The 26,902-nt window shown below is 38.7% G+C and overlaps 1 protein-coding gene and 1 pseudogene across 5 annotated transcripts in view; both read left to right on the top strand.

The window, feature by feature from the left end:
• CDKL5 (cyclin dependent kinase like 5) overlaps positions 1-26,902 on the top strand; it is a 225,932-nt gene that overhangs the window by 84,463 nt on the left and 114,567 nt on the right. The gene's annotated exons all lie outside the window — the stretch shown is intronic.
• On the top strand, positions 21,923-25,041 carry LOC103880667 (annotated as a pseudogene).

The following is a 26,902-nucleotide window of genomic DNA, read 5'->3' as shown; positions in this document are numbered from 1 at the left end:
TTGGGGATGGGACCCAAGGCTAGACACGAAATTCATTTATGTTTCATATATACTTACTACATATAGCTTGAAGGTAGTTTTATGCAATATTTTAAATTTTTGCCTAAAACAAAGTTTAAATACTTATATGTGGAATTTTCCACTTGTGGCATCATATCAGTACTCAAAGTTTTGTATTTTGGAGCATTTTGGATTTTTGAATTAGGGATGCTCAACCTGTAATTAAAACTCTGGTTATAATGATGTTGTTTAATGAAGTGGAATTAATATGTGAATGCTGTCAGAAAGAGACTACTTTTAGGTAAGCTTGATCATGGTTGGGTAGTCCTTAGTTCTTAGCAATCACGTGCTATTTTTTTTTTTTTCAACTGACCTATGCCATGCACCTCATAATGACATTTAGGTCAACAGTGGACAGCGTATACGATGGTGGTCCCATAAGATTAAAGATATGGTATTTTTCGTTTAGATAAAAAACATGTTCAGATACACAAATACTTGTCATTGACTATGGTACTCAGTAAGGTAACATGCTGTACAGGTTTGTAGCCTTGGAGCAGTAGGCCATACCATGTAGCCTAGATGTGTAGTAAGCTATACCATCTAGGTTTGTGTAAGTATACTCTATGATGTTTGTGCAGTGATAAAATCACCTAATGACATATTTTTCAGAATGTATTCTTGTCATTAAGTGATGCATGACTGTGTAAGTGAAAAGCTGCCTAATGGGAAAAGAGAAAAGGTGGTGGGATGGGAAGAAGAAAGCAGGGCAGTGACAGATTTAATTTATGTTCAAGTACTTATGAGCAAAGAGAAGGTTTTTTTTTTTCATGTAGACCCATTAACTTAGATTGCTTGATGCATTTGAATCCAGATTTTGAAGGGTAATAAGGTAGGTGTTTAGATATGAGCTAGGACTTAGGATAATAGTGTAGATTATGATTACTGGCTATAGTTGATTACCCTTGAACAGCTGTGAAATGAACCTTACTGGAAATTATTTTACTATGATAATAATCACAAATTATTCAGAGAAGTTATTTGAAGTTTCCATAGCTGTTGTTCAGTGGTAAGCATGTTTTACTAGGAGAGTAACTTTCAGATGGCAAGTGTTGAAACTGTAACAAACATTAGTTTAAATATTTTTCTATTATGGCATACCTAGTCTGAGTATTTGGCTTCATTTGCATATAATTTGTTAAGACGAAGGTTTTAAGTTTTTTCGTGATATTTTAGAATGATATAATTTATGTCTGTGATGATTTTAGCAATTTAACCCAAAACATTTAAACTCCTGAATCTATCATCTATTGAAAATAATATGTGTGTGTATGTATGTAAATACGCACACAAATAAATAAAGATGATACTCTTATATTTGCTTTTCCTTTTGTACAAAATACCACCTGCCTTTTGGATTTAAGCCTTCGTGACAGTTAATGTATTTTTGTGTTTAGATCACAGATCTCTTCCTTCCATGCAGTGGCTTTTGTATTCTTCTTGAAATTGGATGTTTGAACTATTTTATGTGAATAAATAGTTATCTGAAGATCTCTTTGCCATTAAATTTTCAAAAATGGTTTGAATACTATTGGTTCTTGATTAAGGATGATTAAGAATTTAAAACAATAAATATAATAAATTTAGCACCTTGAACACCTTGCTAAGAAATGTTATTGTAGTTTGAAATTAAACAAATGAAAACCTCCCAAATAAAATGCTAAATGCTATACTTTTAATGACTTGCCTTTAGTTATAAATTTCTGAAGCTTAAAAAAAATTCCTGGGTGGATATTACTTGGGAGAAATAGGTTATTAGTTTCCAAGTTAAATTTGACTTTTTCCCGAACATAAAACCTCCTTTTATACAATGGCTCTGTTTATGCAACATTGCAAATGGAAGCTTCAGTTCTTCTAATCTTGGGTTTTAAAACTCAAAGATTTATGAGATATATACATACCTTACATACGTACATACACATATGCATATATATATTATACATATACGTATATCTGATATATATTACACATCATGTACAGAGTCCAAATGTTTTCTCCTAGTCATTGTCCTACTTCAACCTGTGACCTTTTTCTCTATACTTTCTTGTAACTTTAAGCTCTCTCTCTGCCTTTTATATAAAAATAGTTTATTATTTAAATATATTGTTTTTATCTTTCTATTTACTCATTTGTTAAAATGGTTGTTTCGTATACCTGGCTCTCAAAACACACACTGTTAGTGCCAGCAGGATGGGCCCAGTGTGAAAGTGGATGAGAATGGACATCTCTGCTCTTAGGAAACCAACTCTAAATGTGAACTCTGATTTTTAGTTACTGTGTATAGGGCACTTTGAATTACAAGGATAAATAAACCATACTTTTCTTGCCTTTATATGGCTTATGGTCTGTCTGAAGAGACAGAAGAATAGATACTTAAAAAAAAACAAAAAACAAAAAAAACCCCACAAGCCTGTGAGGTTGCTGCAAATGAGATACATCTAAAATATTTCTCTCTTTGCTGTCCTTCACTACATGAGGTCACACACCAGCTCTTTAAGTGTTGTTGATTTCTCCTTGCATGTGTCTAAAAAGATATCACTGGATGGAAAATTTAAAGCATAAATTAGTGCCTATCTCAGAGTATTATAAAACTCTTTTTTAGAATCTGCAGCTGTTTAGTCATTAGACTTGTTATAGATAGTATATCCTTTTCCCAGCTAAAATCAGACCTTCAAATCTATATTCCATTATCCAAAAATAGAGAATTTGATGCTTCTGGTAAGATTGACGCTTTAGGGTCAAACAACGGATTGTTATGAAACTCATATTATAATTAAAAATGTATATAATCTTCCCGATTGTACTTGTATATAATCAGGCCAATATATTTTGCATACCTTTAAAAATTTAGTGAAATGTTTATAAAAATGTCTAAGTCAGGTCTGTGTGATTGTTTATGCATAAATTGGGTATCTTTTTGAAAAGGTTGACTGTGGGTGTATATATAAATAAATAATTCTTAGCATGTTTTATATTTGTACAAGTGTAGAAGAAAGTCACTGTTTTAATCTGTGTACTGTCGCAATAATTGAGAGGTCATGCTGACAAACAGGTGTATTTTGTCTTTTGTGCATAGAATATGATGTTGGGCTGATCCAGACCAAAGATTATACTTCCTAATTTACTGAAATTAATGCTGCTCAATTTCAAAGCAAAAATATAGCTCGTACGATTTTTTTTGACAGCTAAACAAAATTAAGCTGTATGTATTTATTGTATATATAATAAGTTGTTATATATACACATTGACATGCATATGAAATCTCTTAGCAGTGACTAAGCTTCTTTTTAGGACTCATTATGACTACTCACATTTGAAAGATGTTCTAGGCCGGGCACAGTGGCTCACACCTGTAATCCCAGCATGTTGGGAGGCCAAGGTGGGCAGATCACCTGAGGTCAGGAGTTGAAGACCAGCCTGGCCAACGGGGTAAAACGCAGTCTCTAGTAAAAATACAAAAATTAGCCGGGCATGGGGGCGCATGCCTTTAGTCCCAGCTACTCGGGAGGCTGAGGCAGGAGAATCACTTGAACCTGGGAGGTGAGCTGCAGTGAGCCAAGTGATCACACCACTGCACTCCAGCCTGCAACAGAGAGAGACTCCTGTCGCGAAAAGATTCTGGGCTCTTGGACCTTTACCCCAAGTGGGTGATATGCATAAGCTAATTATCTTTTATTTGTATGTTGTTTCTGTTTCCCCCTCCTCCCCGCAGACGAAGTCTCTCTCTCACCCAGGCTGGAGTGCAGTGGTGTGATCTCGGCTCACTGCAACCTCCACCTCATGGGTTCAAGCAATTCTCGTGCCTCAGTCTCCCGAGTATCTGGGACTACAGGCATGCACCACCATGCCCGGCTAATTTTTGTATTTTTAGTAGAGATGGGGTTTCATTACATTGGCCAGGCTGGTCTCAGACTCTTGACCTCAAGTGATCTGCCCACCTCCACCTCCCGAAGTGCTGGGACTACAGGCGTGAACCACCGCACCCAGCCTTGTGTGTCTGTTTTAAAGTGCCTATGAGATAGGCATGTTTTATAGCATGGTTTTCTTAGCAAAAAGGTCATGCTTACAACAAGGCAAGGATAATTGAATGGGGTTGAAATAAAGACATTCAATTAGAGCTTGAGGAAAGTGGGCTTGTACAGCTTGATAGAGAGAGGCTGGAGGGTGATGCTCATTGAGCCCAGGACAGGAAAGTGGTGATGCATATAATTCATTTCCTGTGACTGTGATTGACTTATGAGAAGTTTTTGTTTGTTTTGAAGCAGTAGGTGACATATGCTTTTGAGATAGCTGGTTATACAAAGCTGTGAACATCCAACATTGGAGTACAGCCTGTAAGTGTTCAATAAATAATAATCTTACATTAGAGGACTGAAGATGAAGGATGCAGTAGAGAGCTGTTGCAGAGTAGCAGGGACCTGGTACTTGTGGAGGGATGAAAGATGATCCCAGGGACTTGAATGTGGTAAACTAGAAGCTTTGGTATTATTTATCTGACTGGGAAACTTATAAAAGATATATGAGTTTGGGGGGAGAAATAATGAGTTTGGCTTTAATAAAGAATAAAAATGGCAGCAGAATATAAAATCTAATATTAACAAATACTACCTATTGAGCATCTACCACATACTAGACACTCTGCTAGATGTCTCAATCACTACAACAAGATAACTCTATTCTTAGCCTCATTTTACAGATGAGGAGACTGAGTCTCAGAGGGTCTATGTAATAGGGCCAAAATCATGTGGCTGATAAATTGTGGAACTAGGCTTTGATCTGACTCCAGAAATAGCTAACTTGAGCATGAGATAGGAGCTGTCTCGTCTCGTCTCGTCTCTTCTCTTCTCTTCTCTTCTGTCTCTGTCTGTCTGTCTGTCTGTCTGTCTGTCTGTCTCTCTCTCTCTCTTGCCCAGGTTGGAGTGCAGTGGCACCATCTCTGCTCACTGCAACCTCTGCTTCCCGGTTTCAAACAATTCTTGTGCCTCAGCTTCCCGAGTAGCTGGGATTACAGGCATGAGCCACCATCATGCCTGGCTAATTTTTGTATTTTTAATAGAGATGGGGTTTCACCATGTTGGCCATGCTGATCTTGAATTCCTGACCTCAAGTGATCCACCTCCCTCAGCCTCTCAAAAGTGCTGGGATGACAGGCGTGAGCCATTGTGCCCGGCCTACTTTTTTTTTTTTTTAAATTGCTAAACAATTTTAAGAAGATACTTGAGGAAAAAGATCTGTCTCCTCTTAGAGAGGCACTCATAGAGAACCATTGTGTGTGGTTTCTGCTCTTGTACTGGGTTTTGTTGCTGACCCAATTAATTGTAGAACAGTGTCTGGAACACTGAAATAGTCTCACCCAAATTCTAATTCTTTGTATTTTAATATTTTGTATTTGAGATTTTGCTAGACTGTTGATACCGGAAAAACTACAAATGCTGCTGTTGTCTTTTTTTTTCTAGTAAGATAGGGTCTCACTATGTTGACCAGGCTGGTCTCAAACTCCTAGCCTCAAGCAGTCCTCCCATCTTGGCCTCCCAAAGTGCTGGGATTACAGGCATGAGCCACTTCTGTTGTCTTTTTATCTATTAAAGAAATTGTGTCATTTTCCATGCTGATCTAACTGTGGGTGTGTGTGTGACGGAGTTTTGCTCTTGTTACCCAGGCTAGAGTCCAATGGCACAATCTCAGCTCACTGCAACCTCCACCTCCTGGGTTCAAGTGATCTCCTGCCTCAGCCTCCCGAGTAGCTGGGATTATAGGCATGCACCACCACACTGACTGATTTTTTGTATTTTTAGCAGAGACAGGGTCTCACCATGTTGGTCAGGCTGGTCTTGAACCCCTGACCTCATGTAATCCACAACGCCTGGGCCTCCCAAAGTGCTGGGGTTACAGGCATGAGCGCCTGGCCTGACCTGACCTTTTTAGGGAACTAGAAGAGTTTTGGGCCTTTGCAAGCCTCCTGTTTGCCTTTATCCTCATCATCCGAATCTACATTTAGTTTATTGTTTGTGAGTTTTTTAGTAAACAGAGTAAGGGATTAGTCATGTTAGAATTAGTATTACCTCTTTCTACTCTGAAAACTTTCCCTCATTCCTCCTTTTTACAGTGATTCAGTTCCTAAATCATCATTTCCCCTCTCTCTTCTAGAGGATGAATTGGCTGGAATGCTTTTCCAGTTTACCACTTTCAAATCCTTGGGATTATCTTTCATCCCTCTTCAGGGACTGAGTTCCTGCTACTCTGCAACAGCTCTCTACTACATCTTTCATCTTCAGTTCTCTAATTTAACATTCTTATTTATTGAATACTTATAGTTAACTTTAAAGTCCTTTTATGGTAATCATAAAAATATAATTAATTCAAAGAAGAGAACATCTCTTCTGCACTATAAGGTGAATAATTTCATTAGTCTCTGATAAATGTGCTTAAGTGATTTATACTAGCTCCTTAATGCCACTTTTCTTCAAAACTTCAGAAACAAAAATGAGTGTGAATCTTTTTTCCCCCTACAGGCCTGCAATATATATGCACTGATTAACAAATGTCTATATAGTGGAAACTCTTGAGTAATTTAAGCATAGCTCTTTATCAGTTGTTGAAACTACTTCAAAGGAGTGCATGGATCCCAGCACTTTGGGAGGCCAAGACAGGCGGATCACCTGAGGTCAAGAGTTCGAGACCAGCCTGGCCAACATGGTGAAACCCCATCTCTACTAAAAATACAAAAAAAATTGCTGGGCATGGTGCCAGATGCCTATAATCCCATCTACTCGGGAGGCCAAGGCAGAATCGCTTGAACCCAGGAGGCAGAGGTTGCAGTGAGTGGAGATTGGGCCACTGCGCTGCAGCCTGGGCGACACAGCGAGACTCTGTCTCAGAAAATAACAAAGTAGTACATGGTGATCTATTTCTACATAAAAAGTAATCCAACACTGATTTACTGTGTAATTAGAAGCTGTAGTTCATATTTTGCAATTTAAAGGTGACTTTCATATATTAAAGCATTTTAATTTTTAAAAATTGACTTTTTTTTTTTTTTTTTTTTTAAGCTACTTCCTGTACTTAAAACACTGTGTTCTAGGCATGGCATTATAAAGTAAAATTCAACCAGACATCTAAGAAAAATCTATTGAATGCCTATCAAATATCAGGCACTTAGCTAGGCACTGACTGCAAAAAAACAATAAGATGTAATTATTACTTTTAAGGAATTTAACATGGATAAATTAACAAATATAAAGTCATGTTTTCTTTTTTCTTTTTTGAGAAAGAGTCTTGCTCTGTCGCCAGGCTGGAGTGCAGTGGCACAATCTCGGTTCACTGCAACCTCCACCTCCCAGGTTCAAGTGATTTTCCTGCCTCAGCCTCCCGAGTAGCTGGGACTACAGGCGCCCGCCACCACGTCTGGCTAATTTTTTTATTTTTAGTAGAGATGGGGTTTCACCATGTTGGCCAGGATGATCTCAATCTCTTGACCTCATGATCTACCCTCCTCGGCCTCCCAAAGTGCTGGGATTATAGGTGTGAGCCACCGTGGCCCGAGCCCAGCCTTAAAGTCGTGTTTTCTGTTCTCAGGAAGTTTAGCATATAGTTTGGGAGAGATAAATTTGAGATAAGATGGTAGTTGACATGATAGTGTGAAACCTTCCCCCCCACTTTTTTTGTTTTTTCCAATAAATTCTCCATTGAAGTCTGCTTTAGGAAAAACTCATGTCAATAATAAAGTAGGGCATGGGTGGTGGGGAAGCATTTCCCAGAACCCCACATGAGAACTACCATAAAGCTGTGGATAGAGTTAAGGAGTAACATTATTAGCTGATAATGGACTGAATGAGAATGGTATAGTGAGAACCTCTGTTTTACCTCTGTGTGTCAGAGGGCCCAGAATCCTTGGTGTGATAATGATGGATTGTAGAACCTTCCCCAAATGGCACAGCTGAAAGTTGATCCAGGAGGCCCAAGTCATTGCTATTAAGACTCTACCATATTAGGATGGGCAGGAGAACCTTCCCTAGCTGTATAGGTCTGGAGCTGGCAAACTACTGCCTGTGGGCTCTATTTTATAAATAAAGTTTTGTTGGAATGCAGCCACAGTCATTTAAGTATTTTTTGTGCATGCTTTTGCAATACAATGACAGTTGAGTAGTTGCGATAGAGACAGACCCACAAAGTCTGAAATATTTATTGTCTGGCTTTGTATAGAAAGAGTTTGCTGACTTCCGATATTGAACAAGCCTTAACTAGGAGAATATTGTGGGAACAGCGTAGTGGCCTTGGTGAACCACAGTCTCAATTTCTATTTGACTCTTTGCCCTTGGTGCTCTAAGAGCCTGAGGAATAAGGTTAATAAGGTGGGGGACTTCAGTGAGAATTACTTTTCCCTTGATCGGGACTTGAGTAAATCCTTTGAATGGCTGGGCAGGAAGTTTTGTATTGGTTACCTCTTTCACATGTCAACTCTCACAGCAGAGATGTGGAATTTGCTGGGTACTGGACATACAGAGACACATACAGTCTATTTACCTTCTGTCACATCACTGGCCTGCATAGTGCCCTTTCCACCCAAAGATGAATACGAAGAAAATAGTCCTCATTGAGACTGAAAAAATTCTTCAGCTCAAGAGAAGGACATTCTCATAAATATGAAGAGATTTATGAGTGTAAAATTCTTTGGAGAAAAATATGTGAGATTCAAGGGAACGTAAATAAGAAATTAAGATGAAACAGTTAACTTTCGTTTCAAGTGCCTCTTGTCTTCCAGGCATTGTGCTAGCTGCTTTATTTTCGTGTCTCTTTCAATCCTCATTAATAACCATCAAAGTTAGAAGGAATTATCCTCCTCTTATGTGGGGGAAACTGGTGCTCAAATAGGTTAATTTCCTGAAGGCTATACAAGTTAGTAGATGGTTGAGCCAGGAATTCATCACATTTTAGGCTCCCCCTTTTTAAAAAAAATTGAGATAAAAGTCACATAACATAAAATTAACCACTTTAAAGTATACAAGTATGTGACATTGAGTACATTCATAACGTTGTGCAACCACCACCTCTTACAAGTTCCAAAACATTTTCATCACCCCAAAAGAAAACCCTGTACTCATTACCCACCATTTTCCCTTGCCTCTGGCAACCACCAATCTGCTTTCTGTATTTACCTATTCTGGATATTTCATATAAATGGAATCATACAAATCATACAACATGTGGCCGTTTGTGTTTGGCTTCCTTGACCTATGTTTTCAAAGTTCATCCACGTTGTAGCATGTAACAGTACTTCATTCCATTTTATGCCTGCATGATACTGTTTCGTGTTGTATGAATATACCTCATCTTGTTTATCTTTTCATTGGTGATGGACATTTGAATTGTTTCTACCTTTTGTCTGTGAACATTCATGTACAAGTGTTGTTTGAGTTTCTATTTTCAGTTCTCTGGAGTGTATACCCCAAAGTAGAGTGGAAATGCCATGTTTAATTTTTTTGAAAAATTGCTTAAACTGTTTTCAACAGCAGCTGCCCTACTTTACATTCCCACCAGCAATGTATGAGAGTTCCAATTTCTCCACATCCTCACTAACTCTTGTTTCTTCCTTCTCCTCCTCCTTCTTATTGTTGAGACACAGTCTCACTCTGTCGCCCAGGCTGGAGTGCAGTGGCTCCTTGCAACCTCCGCCTCCCAGGTTCAGGTGATTCTTGTGCCTCAGCCTCCCAAGTAGCTGGGATTACAGGTGTGCAAGCCACCATGCCTGACTAATTTTTGTATTTTTAGTAGAGATGGGGTTTCGCCATGTTGGCCAGGCTGATCTCAAACTCCTGGCCTCAAGTGATCCACCTGCCTTGGCCTTCAGTTGTCCCAGCACCTGGATTTGTTGAAGAGATCATTCTTTCCCCATTTACTGGTGCTAGCACCCTTATTGAAAATCAGTTGGCCATAGACATGCGAGTTTGTTTGTGGACTCTCACTTTTATTCCATTGGGCTTTGTGCCTGTCTTTATGTCAGTACCACTGGTTTGATTACTATAGATTTGTAGTAAATTTTGAAATTCGGAAGTGTGAGCCTTCCAACTTTGTTCTTCTTTTTCAATACTATTTTGGCTATCAAGGGCTCCTTGCAATTCTGTATGAATTTGAAATTTTTTTTTTCTTCATTTCTGGGGAAAAAAAGCTGTTGGAATTTTGATAGAGATTGCATTGACTCTGTAGATTGCTTTGAGTAATACTGTCATCCTAACTATAAATTCTTCCAATCCATGGGACCTTTCCATTTATTTAAGTGTTTAACTTCTTTTAGCAATGTTTTGTAGTTTTCCGTGTACTAGTCTTTTACCTCATTGGTTAGATTTATTCTTAGATGTTTTATTCATTCAGGTGCTTTTTTTGTTTTTGAGGCAGAGTCTTGCTCTGTTGCCCAGGCTGGAGTTTTGTTTTGTTTTGTTTTGTTTTGTTTTTTGAGACAGAGTCTTGGTCTGTTGCCCAGGCTGGAGTGAAGTGGTGTGATCTTGGCTCACTGCAACCTCTGCCTCCTGGGCAAGGTTGAGGCAAGCAATTCTCATGCCTCAGCCTACTGAGTAGCTGGTATTACAGATGTACACCACCACACCCAGCTAATTTTTATATTTTTAGTAGAGACAGGGTTTTGCCATGTTGGCCAGGCTGGTCTCGAACTCCTGGCCTCATGTAATCCACCCAACTTGGCCTCCCAAAGTGCTAGGATTACAAGCATGAGCCACCACGCCTCTCTGCTCTTTTAAATGAAATTGCTCTGTTAATTTCTTTTTTGGATTGTTTGTTGCCAGTACATAGAAATATTACCAATTTTTTTTTTTTTTTTTTTTTTTTTTTTCTGAAACAGAGGCTCTGTCACCCAGGCTGTAGTGCAGTGATGTGATCTCGGCTCACTGCAACCTCTGCCTCCCGGGTTCAAGCCATTCTCCTGGCTCAGCACCCCCATGCAGCTGGGATTACAGGCAGGTGCCACCACACCCAGCTAATTTTTGTAGTTTTAGTAGAGACAGAGTTTCACCATGTTGGCCAGGCTGGTTTCGAACTCCAGACTTCAAGTGATCTGCCTGCCTTGGCCTCCCAAAGTGCTGGGATTACAGGTGTGAACCACAACACCCGGCCCCAGTTGTTTCTTGTTTTTTGTTTTTAAATTGTGGTAAAATATATGTAATATAAAATTTGCCTTTTTGTTGTTGTTGTTGTTGTTGTGTTGAGACAGAGTCTCGCTCTGTCCCCCAGGCTGGAGTGCAGTCGCATGATCTCGGCTCACTACAGACTCTGCCTTCTGGGTTCATGCCATTCTCCTGCCTCAGCCTCCAGAATAGCTGGGACTACAGGCGACTGCCACCACACCCAGCTATTTTTTTTTTTTTTTTTGTATATTTAGTAGAGATGGGGTTTCACTGTGTTAGCCAGGATGGTCTCAATCTCCTGACGTCGTGATCCACCCACCTCAGCCTCCCAAAGTGCTGGGATTATAGGTGAGCACCCGACCCCTTTTTAACTATTTCTAAGGCCACAGTTTGACATTAATTGTATTCACAGTGTTATGTAACCATTACTACTAAGTATTTGCACAATTTTTTCATTACCTCAAACAGGAACTCTCTGCCAATTAATAGCTCTCTAATTCCCCCATCCCCAGTAGTAGTAACTTCCAATCTACTTTCTGTCTCTATGATTTTTGCCTATTCTAGATATTTTATATAAGTGGAATATTACAGTATTTGTCCTTTTGTGTCCGATTTCTTTCACTTAGCATGATGTTTTCAAGGTTCATTCATATGGTGTGTATCAGAACTTCATTCCTTTATATGGCTGGACAATATTGGAACAACATATAACAATATTATATGGTTGAACCTTGAAAGCATTATGTTCATTATGTTCATTGTATATGTATACAACGAACAAAATGTGGTATATACATGTAATTAGATATCATCTATTACCATTGAGTATTCATGCTGTTACCTGTGGGCTTTATAGATGTTCTTTATCAGGTTGAGGAACTTGCCCTCTATTTCTAGTCTTCTCATCTGCCATGGATATGATATGTGGGGGGAAAATGTACACCACATTTTGTTTATCCATTCATTTCTTCGTGGACACAAGTTATTTATACCTTTGGTTATTATGAATAATGCTGCTATGAACATTCACATACAAGTATCTGAGTCCTTGTTTTCAATTCTTTTGGATATATACCTAGGAGTAGCATTGCTGGCTCATACGGTAATTACATGTTTAATATTTTGGGGCCTACTGGTTTTTGTGTTTTGATCTTGTATTATGCAACTTTACTGAATTTGTTTATTCTAATTTTGTGTGTGTGTGGATTCTTTAGAATTTTCTCTATATGAGGTACCATCTGTGAATAGGGGTAGTTTTACTTATCCATTTACAGTTTGGACACCTTTTATTTCTTCTTCTTGTCAAATTGCTCTGGCTAGAACTTCCAGTGCTATGTTGAATAGAAGTGGTGGAAGTGGGCATCTTTGTCTTGTTCCTGATCTTGAGAGGAGGGGTTTTAGTCTGTTACCATTGAGTATTCATGATGTTAGCGGTGGGTTTTTAAAATGTCCTTTAACAGGTTGAGGAAGTTGTCCTCATCTGCCATGGATATGATATGTGGGTAAAGGTAGATAGGCAGTTTAAAATGCACAGTGTTATCATAAAGCAGCTGTCTCTTTCACCAAGCCTTCCTCTGGTTGTTGTGAGTTTTTGAATAGTTGCAGAGTTGTGGAAACGTTGATTCTGATACTTTTTGCCAGCTCATTAGTTGTTTTTGTGGAGGGACAGAGTCCTAGATTTCCCAGTTCTGCCATTTTCCGTGCTAACACTCTCTAGTTATGTGTTCTGCACATATTTTTTTCCAGTCTGTGGCATGTCTTTTCATTCTTATAATGGTATGTTTACCAAAGCAGAAGTTTTTAATTTTAATGAAGTCCTACTTAACAAGTTTGTCTTTCATGTACAGTCCTTTTGGTGTTACATTTGAAACCTCATTGCCAAACTGAAGGTCACCTAGATTTTCTAGGTTATCTTCTGGAAGTTTTATACATTTGCATTTTACATTTAGGTGTATGATCTGTTTTGAGTTAGTTTTTGTGAAAGTTGTAAGGTCTGTGTCTAGATTCTTTCTTGTGCATTTGGACATCTAGCACCGTTTGTCAAAAAGATTTTCTCCATTGGATTGCCCATGCTCCTTTGACGAAGATCTGCTGATTGTATTTGTGTTGAGTCTATTTTTTGTTTATTGGTTTGTTTGTTTTAGGGATGGGGTCTTGCTTTGTCATCCAGGCTGCAATACAGTGATGCAATCATGGCTCACTATAGCTTCAAACTCCTGGGCTCAAGTAATCCTCCCATCTCAGTCTCCCAAATAGTTGGGACTACAGGCGTATGCCACCACGCCTGGCTAATTTTTATATTTTTCGTAGAGATGGGGTTTCAGCATATTGATCATGCTGGTCTTGAATTCCTGACCCCAGGTGATCCACCCGCATCAGCCTCCCAAAGTGCTGGGGCTACAGGCATGAGCCACTGTGCCCGGCCTAATTTTTAAATTTTTTGTAGGGACAGGGTCTTGTATGTTGACCAGGCTGGCTCTTGAGTCTGTTTTTGTGCTTTATTCTGTTCCATTGATGTCTGTGTCTATTTTGCACCAATACCATATTGTCTTGATTACTGTAGTTTTATATTATCTTCAATGGGAGTAGTAGTATCAGTCCTCTCACTTTGTCATTCTTCAGTATTGGGTTGGCTGTTTTGGGCCTTTCGGTACAACCTTTGACTTTAGTTTGTCAGTATTCACAGAATAGCTTCTAGGGATTTGGATTGGGATTGCATTGAATCTACAGATCAAGTTGAGAAGAATTGACATCTTAACAATATTGAGTCTTTTTTTTTTCCCCTTTTTTTTTTTTTTTTTTTTTTGAGATGGAGTCTCACTCTGTTGCCCAGGCTGGAGTGCAATGGTACGATCTCGGCCCACTGCAACCTCCACCTCCCGGGTTCAAGTGATTCTCCTGTCTCAGTCTCCTGCATAGTTGGGATTGCAGGCTCCCACCACCACGCCTTGCTAATTTTTGTATTTTTAGTAGAGACGGGGTCTCGCCATGTTGGTCAGGCTGGTCTCGAACTCCCGACCTCAGATGATCCACCCGCCTTGGCCTTCCAAAGTCCTGGGATTATAGGCGTGAGCCACCAAGTCTGGCCACCAATATTGAGTCTTATAATCCATGAACACGAAATCTCTCTCCATTTATTTAGATCATCTTTGATTTCTTTCCACAGCAATGAATAATTTTTCACATACAGATCCTGCAAATATTTTGTTAGGTTTATACCTTAGTACTATTTTGGGGGTGCTAATATAAATTGTATTGTGTTTTCAGTTTCAAATTCTAGTTGTTCTCTGCTGATATACAGGAAAGTAATTGACTTTTGTATGTTAACTTTGCATCATGTGACCTTGCTATAATTGTTTATTAGTTCCAGGTTTTTCTTTTTCTTTTTTTTGTTTTTGTGGGTTTTTGGGATTTTCTACATAGACAGTCATGTCATCTGTGAACAAAACAGTTTTATTTCTTTCTTCCCAATTTGTATATCTTTTCTTTCCTTTTCTTGTCTTACTGTATTTCTTATGACTTCCAGTACAGTGTTGAATATGACTTTTGAGGTGGGGCATCCTTCTGATCTTAAGGGGAAGGCATGCAGTTTCTTGCTGTTAAGTACCGATAATGTTAGGTTTATGTAGATGTTCTTCATCAACTTGAGGAAGTTCTTCTCTATGCCTAGATTGCTGAGAGGTTTTTTTTTTTTTTTTTCTTAAATCAGTAACAGAGATTGAGTTTCAAAAAATGCTTTTCTGTATCCATTGATAAGACCATGTAATTTTTCTACTTAGCATGGTGGTGGTGGTATATTACATGGCTTGATTTTGGAATGCTGAAGCAGCCTTTCTTTTTTTTTTTTTTCTTTTTTTTCTTTTTTTTTTTTTGAGATGGAGTTTCGCTCTCGTTGCCCAGACTGGAGTGCAATGGCGTGATCTCGGCTCACTGCAACCTCCACCTCCCCAGGTTCAGGCGATTCTCCTGCCTCAGCCTCCCGAGTAGGTGGGATTACAGGCATCCGCCACCATGCCTGGCTAATTCTGTATTATTAGTAGAGATGGGGTTTCTCCATGTTGGTCAGGCTGATCTCGAACTCCCGACCTCAGGTGATCCGCCTACCTCGGCCTCCCAAAGTGCTGGGATTACAGGCATGAGCCACTGCACTCGGCCCTGAAGCAGCCTTTCATACCTGGTGTATAGTTGTTTTCATATATTGGTGAATTTGATTCCCTTAATATTTGTTGTGCATTTTTGCATTTATATTTATGAGAGGTATTGGTCTGTAGTTTGCCTTTTGAAAAATTTATTTAGCTTATTTTGGTATTAGGATGATGCAGACCTCATAGAATGAGTTAGGAAGTATTCCTTCTGCTCCTGTTTTCTGGAAGAGATTGTAGATAATTGGTATAATTTCTTAAATGTTTGCTAGAATTCACCAGTGAAACCATGTAAGAATGGAGCTTTCTTTTTTGGAATGTTAATAATTATTGATCCATTTTCATAGATACAGGCCTATTCAGATTATTAATTTCTGTGTAAATTTTGGTAATTTGTATGTTTCAAGGAATTGGTCCATTTTATCTAAGTTGTCAAATTTTTAGGCATAGATTTATTTATAATAATCTGTTATTTTCCTTTTAATGTCCATGTGATTTGGTAGTGATGACTCTTCATTCAAATCTGATGTGAATAATTTGTGTTTTTTTTTTCTCTTGGTTAATTTGGGTAGAGGTTTATCAGCTTTATTGATTTCAGAGAAGCAGCTTTTATTTTTATTGTTGATTGTTTTCAGTTCATTGATTTCTACTGTCATTTAAAATTTTTTTTCTTCTCCGTGTTTTAGGCTTAAGTTGCTCTTCTTTCTTTTCTTTCCTAAGTTAAAGCTTAGATTATTGATTTTACGTCTGTTTTCTAATAACACACTTGATGCTATAAACTTTTCTCTAAGTGCTGCTTTCACAGTATTGCACAAGTTTTGACTTGTATTTTTATTTAGTCCAAAATATTTTAAAATTTCTCTTGAGACTTCTTTGACTCATGTGTTATTTAGTAGTTTGTTGTTTATTCTGTGACTATTTTGAGACTTTCCAGTTATGTTTTTGTTACTGATTTCTATTTTAATTCCATTGCGGTATGATGGCATACTTACTATGATAGCTACACATTTATTAAGGTATGTGTTATGGCCCAGTTGTGGTCTATCTTGGTGATTGTTCCATGTAAGCTTGAGAAGAATGTGTATTCTGCTGTTACTAAAGTGTGATATAAATGTCAAGTAGATCCAGTTGCTCCATGGTATTGTTCAATTCATAGATATCCATACGCATTTTTTTGCCTGCTATATTGGTTACTGAAAGGGGCTGTTGAAGTGTCCAACTATAGTAGTGGGTTTGTCTATTTCTATTTGCAGTTATATGAGTATTTTCCTCATGTATTTTGATGCTGTCTAGTTTGGTACATTCATATTAAGGATTGTTATGTCTTCTTGGAGAATTTTGCATTTTGTAATGCTCTTCTTTATCCCAGTGATTTTCCTTGTTCTGAAATCTGCTTTGTCTAAAATTTATGTAACTACTTCAGCTTCCTCTTAATTAGTGTTAATGTGGTATAATTTTTTTTTTTTTTTTTTTTTTTTTTTTTTTTGAGACGGAGTCTTGCTCTGTCGCCCAGGCTGGAGTGCAGTGGCGCGGTCTCGGCTCACTGCAAGCTCCGCCTCCCAGGTTCACGCCATTCTCCTGCCTCAGCCTCCGAATAGCTGGGACTACAGGCGCCCGCCACCACGCCCGGCTAGTTTTTTGTATTTTTAGTAGAGACGGGGTTTCACCATGTTAGCCAGGATGGTCTCGATCTCCTGACCTCGTGATCCACCCGCCTCGGCCTCCCAAAGTGCTGGGATTACAGGCTTGAGCCACCGCGCCCGGCCAATGTGGTATAATTTTATCCATCCCTTTACTTTTATCCTATCCCTTCCTTCCCTCCCTCCCTCCCCTCCCTCCCTCTCTCCCTCTCTCTCTTTCTTTTGCTTTCTGTTTATTTATTAATTATTTTTAGATACAGAATCTTGCTCTGTTGCCCAGCCTGGAATGCAGTGGCACAATCATGGCTCACTGCAACCTCTGCCTCCTAGGCTCAAGCGATCCTCCCACCTCAGCCTTCTGTGTAGCTGGGACTACAGGTGTGCACTGCCATGCCTGGCTAATTTTTTGTATTTTTTGTAGAGACGGGGTTTTGCCATGTTGCCTAGGCTGGTCTCGAACTCCTGGGCTCAAGTGATCCTCCTACCTCGGCCTCCCAAAGTGCTGGGATTATAGGCATGAGCCACCACGCCTGGCCCATTTCTTTATATTCATTTTTTTAAATCTACTCTGATAATTTAACTGGTGTTCGGAGGCCATTCTCAGTTAAAATGATTATTAATATAGTTGAATTAATATGAACCATGTTTATAACTGATTTTCTATTTGTTGTACTTACTTTTTTTTTTTTTAATCCCCTCTTTTTCTGCCTTCTGGTTTTAACTGACCATTTTACAGGATTCCATTTTCTCTCCTGTTTTAGAGTGTCCATTATACTTGTTTTTACTTTTTTTTTTCTTTTTTCGGTCATTGCCCTAGAGTTTGCAGTGTACATTTACAACTTATCTAAGTACACTTTCAGATAACTCTATACTGCTTCTTGAGGACTGTAGGTACCTTTTACTAGAGTATTTGAACTTCTTCCTCCAGTCCCTTATAACGTTACTGTTATTCATATTGCTTATCCATATGCTATACTCAGTCAATAATAGTTACTATTATTATTTTGAACAGTTATCAGTTAAGAATAGGAAAAATAGATTTTATCTTAACTGCATTTATTCCTTCTCCAATGCTCTTTTCTTTCTGTAGATCCCAGTTTCTTATCTATATAATTTTGCCTTCTCTCTGAAGAACTTTTTAAAGCATTTTTAAAGGGCGGGTCTACTGGTGACAAATTCATTCAACATTTGTTTATCTGAGAAACTCTCCTTCAGTTTTGAAGGATCATTTCACTGAGTAACTTTGAGGTAGAGTTTTTTTTTTTTTCTTTCAACATTTTATAAATATTTCACTCTACTTTCTTACTTGCATGGTTTCTGACAAGACGTCAGATGTAGTTCTTATCCTTGTTCCCTATAGGTGAGGTGTTTTTTTTCCTCTGGTTTCTTTCACAGTTTTCTCCTTGTGTTTAGTTTTGTGTAGTTTGAATATGATGTACTTAGGTGTAGATCTTTTGGTATTTATTCTGCTTGGTCTTCTCTGAGTTTCCTGGATATGCATTTTGGCACCCTTAATTTTGAAAGACTCTTTGCCGTTATTCTTTCAAATATTTCTTCTCCCTTGTCTCACTTTTCTCTTTGTATTCCAATTATATATGTTACACCTTTTGTAATTTTCCCATAATTCTTGGATGTTCTATTCTGCTTTTTAAAATTCTTTTTTTCACCGGGCACGGTGGCTCATACCTGTAATCCCAGCACTTTGGGAGGCTGAGGCGGGCGGATCACAAGGTCCAGAGATTGAGACCATCCTGCCCAAGGTGGTGAAACCCCGTCTCTACTAAAAATACACACAAAAAAATTAGCCGGGTGTGGTGGCGCACGCTTGTAATCCCAGCTACTCAGGAGGCTGAGGCTGGAAGAATTGCTCGAACCTGGGAGGCAGCAGAGGTTTCAGTGAACCGAGATCACACCACTGCACTCCAGCCTAGGCGACAGAGTGAGACTCTGTCTCAAAAAAGAAAAGAAAAGAAAAATTCCTTTTTTCTCTTTCCATTTTAGTTTTGGAGGTTTTTACTGACATATCTTACAACCTAGTGATTTTTTTTCCTCAGCTATGTCCAGTTTACTGTCAAGTCCTTTAAAAGCATTCTTCATTTTTGTTACAGTGATTTTGACTTCTAGCATTTTATTTTAATTCTTCCTTAGAGTTATGTATGCTTATATTACCCATCTGCTCTTGCATGCTGTCTACTTTTCCCATTAGAGCCCTTAACATATTAATCACAGTTATTTTAAATTCCCTATCTGATAATCCCCAAGTCTGTGCCATATCTGAGTCTGGTTCTGATGCTTACTTTGTCTCTTTAGACTATGCTTTTTCTTGCTTTTTGGCATGCCGTGTAATTTTTTTTTAAGCTGGATATGATATATTAGGCAATAGGAACTGAATAAATAGGCCTTTAGTGTAAGGTTTTATGTTAATCTGTCTAGAAGCTAGGTCATGTTTAATGATGTAGGTATAGATGCCAGAGGCTTCAGTTTCCTCTAGTACCTTTGTTATTTTATTTTTCCTAGCCTGTTGTCTGTGGGTTCTCCTAAGAACTCCTTTATAAATATTGAGTCTGTGTCTTGCAACTCTTTCAGTTGTAATTCCCTGTTAATGTACTGGAGCTCTGTTGACATGATGGGAAGAGTATGGCGAAGGGAAAGTGTTCTATAATCTCATTCTTTTGTAAGACCTGAGTCTTTGGCTACAACCTTCAGAAGTGTTTCCAGCCACCCCGCTTCCCTCCTTTTCTTCTGTTAGATGAAACAAGAAGGCTAGAGGGACTGGACGCTAAGGCTCTGGTAAATTTTCTCTTGGAGTGTTGACCTTTGTTATGAAAAACATTCTGACCTTATTTCAAAATGGTTACCTTTCCCTTAGGCGTATTTCAAAGTGGTTACTTTCTTCCTCTCCCTACCTAAAAGAAGAGGAGATTTTTACTAGATCTTACCCCTGGGTGTATTTCAAAGTATTTTTCCTTGCATCTTACACAAAAGGGGAGGAGTTTTTTCTTGGGTCTTCATAGTCAGAACCTGGTGAGATTTCCTGGAGGTAAAACTGCAAGAACTTAGAGGGCCTCCTAAGATTTAGTCCCCAGGAGTTCTCATTCACAAGCTAGTCGCAGCCTTTGTTAAAATTGTCATTTAAGTTTTCTTACTAGTGTATGATTCCAGTGCCTTCTGCTCCAGGTAAGCTTATCTTGGATGTGATTCTTTGTATTTGCCTGTTTCTCTAGATTTCAGGCAATTGGTTTACCCTCTGACCTCAATTCTATAAATCCAAGAAAAGTTGCTGATTTTCAATTTGTTAGGGTTTTTTCTTAATGTAAGGACAGGAGTGATGGCACTGTATGGGTTGATGCTGAAACTGGAAGTCCTGTTTACATTTTAAAATTGGAAATATCTTGTCCAGTTTATAAGTAATATTCAGCAAGAGGTTTTTTACCTTTCCTGTGAACCATTTTCTTAGCTGAAATGACTCATTCCCAGTTATTTTCATCCCTTTGAATTTCAAATCTCTGTATTTTCATATGCTTAGTAAGAACTTTTTCAGAACAAAATATTTGGAAAACTTAAGAACTTTATGTAGTTCTTGCAAATGGCTACTAACTTTACCCTAAAGAAACTAGAATTATTACACCTTTTGATTTCCTTTTTTCCCCTACAGCATTTTTTTTAACCTTCTATAAACCATGCTCAGGTAGTTCTAGTGATTATTTTCTTCACTTATTTCACCTCACTTATTTTTGAAGAAGAACTCAGTTTTCTAAGGCACTTTGAAAGCTCTAGAGACCAAGCACGGCTTAAATTTGAAAAACTAATGAGAATAAATGTGAAACTCTTATGCTGCCAATGGTTTATTTTCAATTAACCTTGAAAAATGTATTAATTATAAACTATAGATCGTGGTGACTTTAGCTTAATAGGATTAGTTTGAGAATCTGTGCGATAGAGGACAATTTGGCTAAAATGTGTTATTTAAGCAACCAAGAAAGTACTGTGTGTACTTTAAAGCCTTATAATTTGATTACTGGCTACAAATTTGCATTTTGGGAGACTTCAGTTCTTATCCTTGGATAACAGTCGTAACTGACCTTGGTCATTTGAGACATAAATTTCGTTAACCTTGCTTCTTTTTTAGGGTTCATTTTAAGTTTTATTTTTCTCACTGAATGTACTGTGAGAAATAGCCATTAAACGAAGAAACAAATTAACAGTATATTTAAAGATCACTTATTGGTTAGTAGATTAATGTGTTTACTTTAATAAATATTTTCTTCTTATTTGATTAAAATGGATATTTGTCTTTGAGAATTAAATATATTTTTAAAAGAATTAAAATGTTAAAATGTAATTTTTTTGTTTTTTTACTCTATGAATGCAATTTTAATATACTAAATAAAATTTGTTTTAAAATGATTTGCTGTACTGAAAGGATTTGGTTGAAAATAATTAATTTTTGCTATGTATAATCAATTAGCTGTGGCCCATTTTAAAATAGATCTATTTGTGTAGCATGCTCTGAATTAGAGACAGAAACCTTTTACTATGCTTTCGCTTGGAGACCTTTATTATAAAGAAATAAGGGCTGTAGAGTGGAAATGGATGAAGACTAGCAGGTCTTCAGGAGTGGCATGCTTATGAGTTATGCACCATGCCAGGTTCCACCACCCTCAGCAGATTTGTGGGTGGTATCAGTGTTGCTCCTCCTGAAATGTTTTTTTTAAGAACTCTTCTTTTTTTTTTTTTTTTTTTTTTTTTGAGACGGAGTCTCGCTCTGCCGCCCAGGCTGGAGTACAGTGGCCCGATCTCAGCTCACTGCAAGCTCTGCCTCCTGGGTTCACGCCATTCTCCTGCCTCAGCCTCCCGAGTAGCTGGGACTACAGGCGCCCGCCACCTCGCCCGGCTAGTTTTTTTGTATTTTTTAGTAGAGACAGGTTTCACCGTGTTAGCCAGGATGGTCTCGATCTCCTGACCTCATGATCCGCCCGTCTCGGCCTCCCAAAGTGCTGAGATTACAGGCTTGAGCCACCGCGCCCGGCCAAGAACTCTTCTTATATTATAACAGTACCCTAGAAGAAACCCACAAGAATGAATACAATGTATAGTAATATAGTCTTAATAAAATAGCTTCCATGTGCTAACAATTCAACTGAAGATAGATGGTCTACATTCAGTAAATACATATTTAAGTTAGAACCCCTGTTGTCAGGGACTTGACCTCCAATTCCCAGATTATGAGGGAGCAGCAGCTCATTTTTTGTTCTCATCTTACTACTTCATGCTAACTGGGCTGGCAGCTACCCTTGAAAAATGCCACTTCATTCACTGAAGCATTCAGTGCCACAGTGCCAGGATTGATTGCCTGTTCCTCTCTCCAGAGATTCTTAGGACCAGCCCCATCATTCTTGACATCCTCTTAATTTTTGTCACCACCAAAACTCACTGGCCATCTGTTAGCACAGAATACCCATCCTTGTGCTGCTCTGTAGGTTCCTCAGTCTGATCCAGTTTCCTCCAACCCTCCCACTGGCTCCTAGAGCTCTTGAACAGCCATTCATAATTTCTCCCATGGCCTCAGTCTTGCCCCAGCATCACAGTGTAATCTCACTTTCTGTCCCTGGTTCTCTGCTGCTGCCAAATGGATGCCTGAAGGTAGCTCCCACTCTGGCATCAGTCTCAGGCTATGCTGTTTCTTCCTTTGCCTACTACCTGGTAACCTCACTGCCTGCCTTTTAGTTCCTTGAATACAGTGAGGTCTTCACTCTTAAAAATCTTTGCACAGGCTGCTTCCTTCGCCTACAGCAATTTTCTCACTCTTTTGGCCTGGCTGACCCTATCCAGTCTGATCTGGGTGTCTTCGTGTTGTCCTCTGCTGGGGCCTTCTATTTGTTTTTTTCTTGGCACTTAATTAAATTTGAAGTTGTATATTCACTTGCTCACTGAGCCTTTTTTCTGGATTCCATGATAGATATTTTTCCTCACATTTCTGAAATTGTGATGTACACTGGATTTCTTGATTCCTTTCTGAGTGGTAGGTAAAATAATGGTTTATCTTACAATTATCTTACATTCAATGAAATACTGTACTTTTAATTATTGTTTCCCCTGGTTGATTGTGAGTTCCACAAGTATAGGAATTCCATTTTACTCACCAATGAACCAGTGCCTAGCACAGTACCTGGCACCTGGGAGGCTCTAAATAAATACTAGTTGAATGAGTATCATTATCTGTTTGGGAGATTTTGACCCTAATTTTCTCAAGATGAATTAGTCAGTGTGTAAGTATGAATTGTTAATTCAGTTTCTGTTGTTGAATCATTGTTTTCGACATTGCTTTATTCTGAAATTGAAAGAGACCTTTAGATTTGTCTATTTTGTTCCTCCATCTATGTAACTTGCCCTATTATAGGTATATGTACATCCTTGTTTAGAATTATTCACCTTGCATGAAAATGAATTCACATAAACTTCTACCTGGTGTGAGCAATTTTCTTTCATTAGGGAGAAGGAGCGAGGAAGGTACCAAACAGCAGCAGACTTTTGAACTTGAGACAGTTTTGGCTGCTTCAACTTAACTTTTTTCATTTTACTTAGTCCCTCAATGAGTACAATCATTTGGCATGCCTACTTCACTTTTTTTAAGTGAACTAACAGCGAACAGGCAACATGGGTGACTGGAGTGCCTCAGGCACCTCCTAGAGAAGGTTCAAGCTTAGTCCCCAGCTGGAGGTGAGGTGTGGCTCTCAGTGCTTTTCATTTCCCGAATCCTGCTCCTGAGTACTGCAGTTGAGTCAGCCTGGGATGATGAGCAGTTTGCTTTTCATTGTAACACTCAGCAGCCTGGTTGTGAAAATGCCTGCTATGACCAGTCTTTGCCAATCTCTCATGTATGCTTCTGGGTTCTGCAGATAATACTTGGGTCTCTGCCCCCACTCTTGTACCTGACACACGTGTTCTATGTGATGTGAAAAGAAGAGAAGTTGAACAGGCAACTGGGAGAACTCGAAGTTGCCCAAATTGGTGATGTCAGTGTGGAGATGCACTTGCAGGGAATTTAAATAAAGAAGTTCAAGTGTGGCCTTGAGAAACATGGAAAGGTGAAAATCCCAGGGAGCTTGCTGTGAACGTGTACCATCGGTGTTGTCTTCAGGCCTCTGTTTGAGGTGGCCTTCCTGATGATCCCGTGGTCTGTCTATGGGTTCAGCCTAAGTGTGGTTTACACTCGCAAACGAGATCCTTCCCCACATTAAGCGGACTGCTTCCTCTCTTGGCCCCGGAGAAAAGCACCTTCATCATCTTCATGCTGGTGGTGTCCTTGGTGTCTCTTGCCTTGAACATCATTGCGTTATTCTGTATCTCATTTAAGAGCATTTAAGGATCATGTGAAGGATCAGGAGAGGGATACACCTGGCCTACAGAGTCCCTCCAATGGCTCTATATCAACTCTTCCTCTCTCCACCATGTACCTTCCTGGGGGCAAGCTAGTTCCTGGAGAAAGAAACAATTCCTCTTGCTGTAGGCACAACAAGGAAGTGAGCAAAACCCTTCTAGTTACAGTGCATAACAAGATTGAATGGAGCAGGCAGGAAGTACCACCTCTGACTCCCAGTCTTTTGATTTCCCTGCTGATAAACAGAATTCTTAAAAACAAAAACGTAGATACTGGGCACTAGCCATGGTAGGCCAGCAGCCATCCTGAAGAGCCAGAAGTCATGCCAGCAGCAGCCTGATTACCTAGAGATCAAGATGCATACTTGGAAGCATTATGTTTCTGCTTGATTATTTAAGAGAAGGAAGGCACAGTAGAAAGCACACCTTTGCCCCAGTGGAGGTGGTACTCAAAAACCTTAGTCGCGAGACTTAGGAGACACAAAGACATTAGACTACCAGGGTTCCTGTACAATGAGAAATACTAATTTGCTTAATATTTGATAGTAAACTACTATCATTTTTAGCTTTATTGCATGCAATGTAGACCTAGTTCATCATATTACAAGTTCTAGAGAGTGTTATTTATTCAATACGGTTTTTTTTTTTTTTGGAGACAGAGTCTTACTCTGTCACCCAGGCTGGAGTGCAGTGGCATGATTTCCGCTCACTGCAACCTCCACCTCCCGATTTAAGTGATTCTCCTGCCTCAGCCTCCTGAGTGACTGGGATTACAGGCATGCGCCACCACACCTGGCTAATTTTTGTATTTTTAGTGGAGATGGGATTTCACCGTGCTGGCCAGGCTGGTCTCGAACTGCTGACCTCAGGTGATCTGCCTGCCTCAGCCTCCCAAAGTGCTGGGATTACAGGCGTGAGCCACTGTGCCTGGCCTCAATAAAGTTTTAAGAAAGCAACCTACGTATCTCCCTCCTAAGAGCTTCTGGCTGCACTGATCTTTTCTAGACTTTTAAACTTTTCATTGGCACATCTTCATTTAAGCAAAATAAGCTAGAATCAGAATTTTAGAAATGAAATTGCAGTGACTACATTACAGAAAGTTTTAATATTAACATCTTTAATTGTATGTAGCAGGATCACACATATACCCATTACTTTCAAATGTGCAAAAACTGTAGCTTTTTTTTTTTCTTTTTCTTTTAACTGTTCTACTTTTCATCAGAAGCTTCTTCCCACCCCAGGGCACTGGAGGGAAGGAGAAGACACAGACAATTTAAACATTAAACCTGCCCATCCAGCATCTTGCTGTGACAGTTTAAACAGTCTCATTTGGAAAACTCAGTCTCTTGGCTAAATTTCCTTCTCATAAACCCTTTTATGAGAATGAGGAATAATCACAGTTATTTACTAATGAAATGTGTGTGCCTATTGGATACTACAAAACTCGTGAAACTTTTGAATCAGATTGGACGCTGCCGTCCTCACTTCCTGTTTCACATTCATTTTCACATATATCTTGCTTTTTTCCCCCTTAAACTTTTAATCTTGAGATAATTATAGTTCACATGTAGTTGTAAGAAATAATAGATTCCTTATATCCTTTGACCAGTTTCTCCCATTAGTAACATCTTACATAATTACAGTATAATATCATAACTAGAAAATTGACATTGATGTATTTCCATTGACGTTATTCAGATTACACCAATTTTATCTGCACTCCTGTGTGTGCATATTTAGTTTTATGTAATTGCATCACTTGTGTAGATTCATGTGTCCACCACAGTCAAGCTACAGAACGGTTTTATCACAGGGATCCCTTGTGCTGCCTTTTTGTAGCCATAGCCACACCCTTGCCTTCCCCTCTTTCTAACCCCTGGCAACCACTAATCTGTACTTCATCTCTATAATTTTGTCATTTCAAGAATGCTATTTGAATGGAATGATACAACATTTAACCCTTTGAGACTGCCTTTATTCACTCAACACAACTCCCTTGAGATTCACCCAAGTTTTTGTGTGAACTAATAGTTTCCTCTTTTTTATTGCTCTTTTTTAGTATTCTATAGTATAGAGGTACCAGAGTTTGTTTACCTTTTGAAGGATCTTTAGATTGTTTCCAGCTTTCATTTCCCTGGGTTAGGTGCTCAAGAGTGCAGTTGCTGGGTTGTATGGTATGTGAATGTAATGCTTTGTAAGAAACTGGTGTATACTTTTCCAGAGTGGCTGTACAATTTTACATTCTCATCAGCAATGTGTGAGGAATCTAGTTTCTTCACATGCTTACCGGCATTTTGTATTATCACTATTATTATTTTTGTGTTAGGCATTCTAATAGTTGTGTAGGTGATCTCACTGTAGTTTAAATTTGTATTTCTCTAATGGCTAAAAATGTTGAACACCTTTCCTGTGCTTATTTGGCATCTGTGTATTTTCTTCAGTGAAGTACTCGTGCCATTTTTCCAGTTTTGAATTGGATTGTTTTATTACTGTTGAGTTTAAGTTCTTTATATATTCTGGATTTAAATCTTTTGTCCTGTATGT

This window comes from Papio anubis, chromosome X (assembly GCF_008728515.1).
Source record: "Papio anubis isolate 15944 chromosome X, Panubis1.0, whole genome shotgun sequence".
Classification (NCBI taxonomy): domain Eukaryota; kingdom Metazoa; phylum Chordata; class Mammalia; order Primates; family Cercopithecidae; genus Papio; species Papio anubis.
Note: the sequence above shows the minus strand (reverse complement) of the source record. Positions and strands in the feature narration are given on the sequence as shown.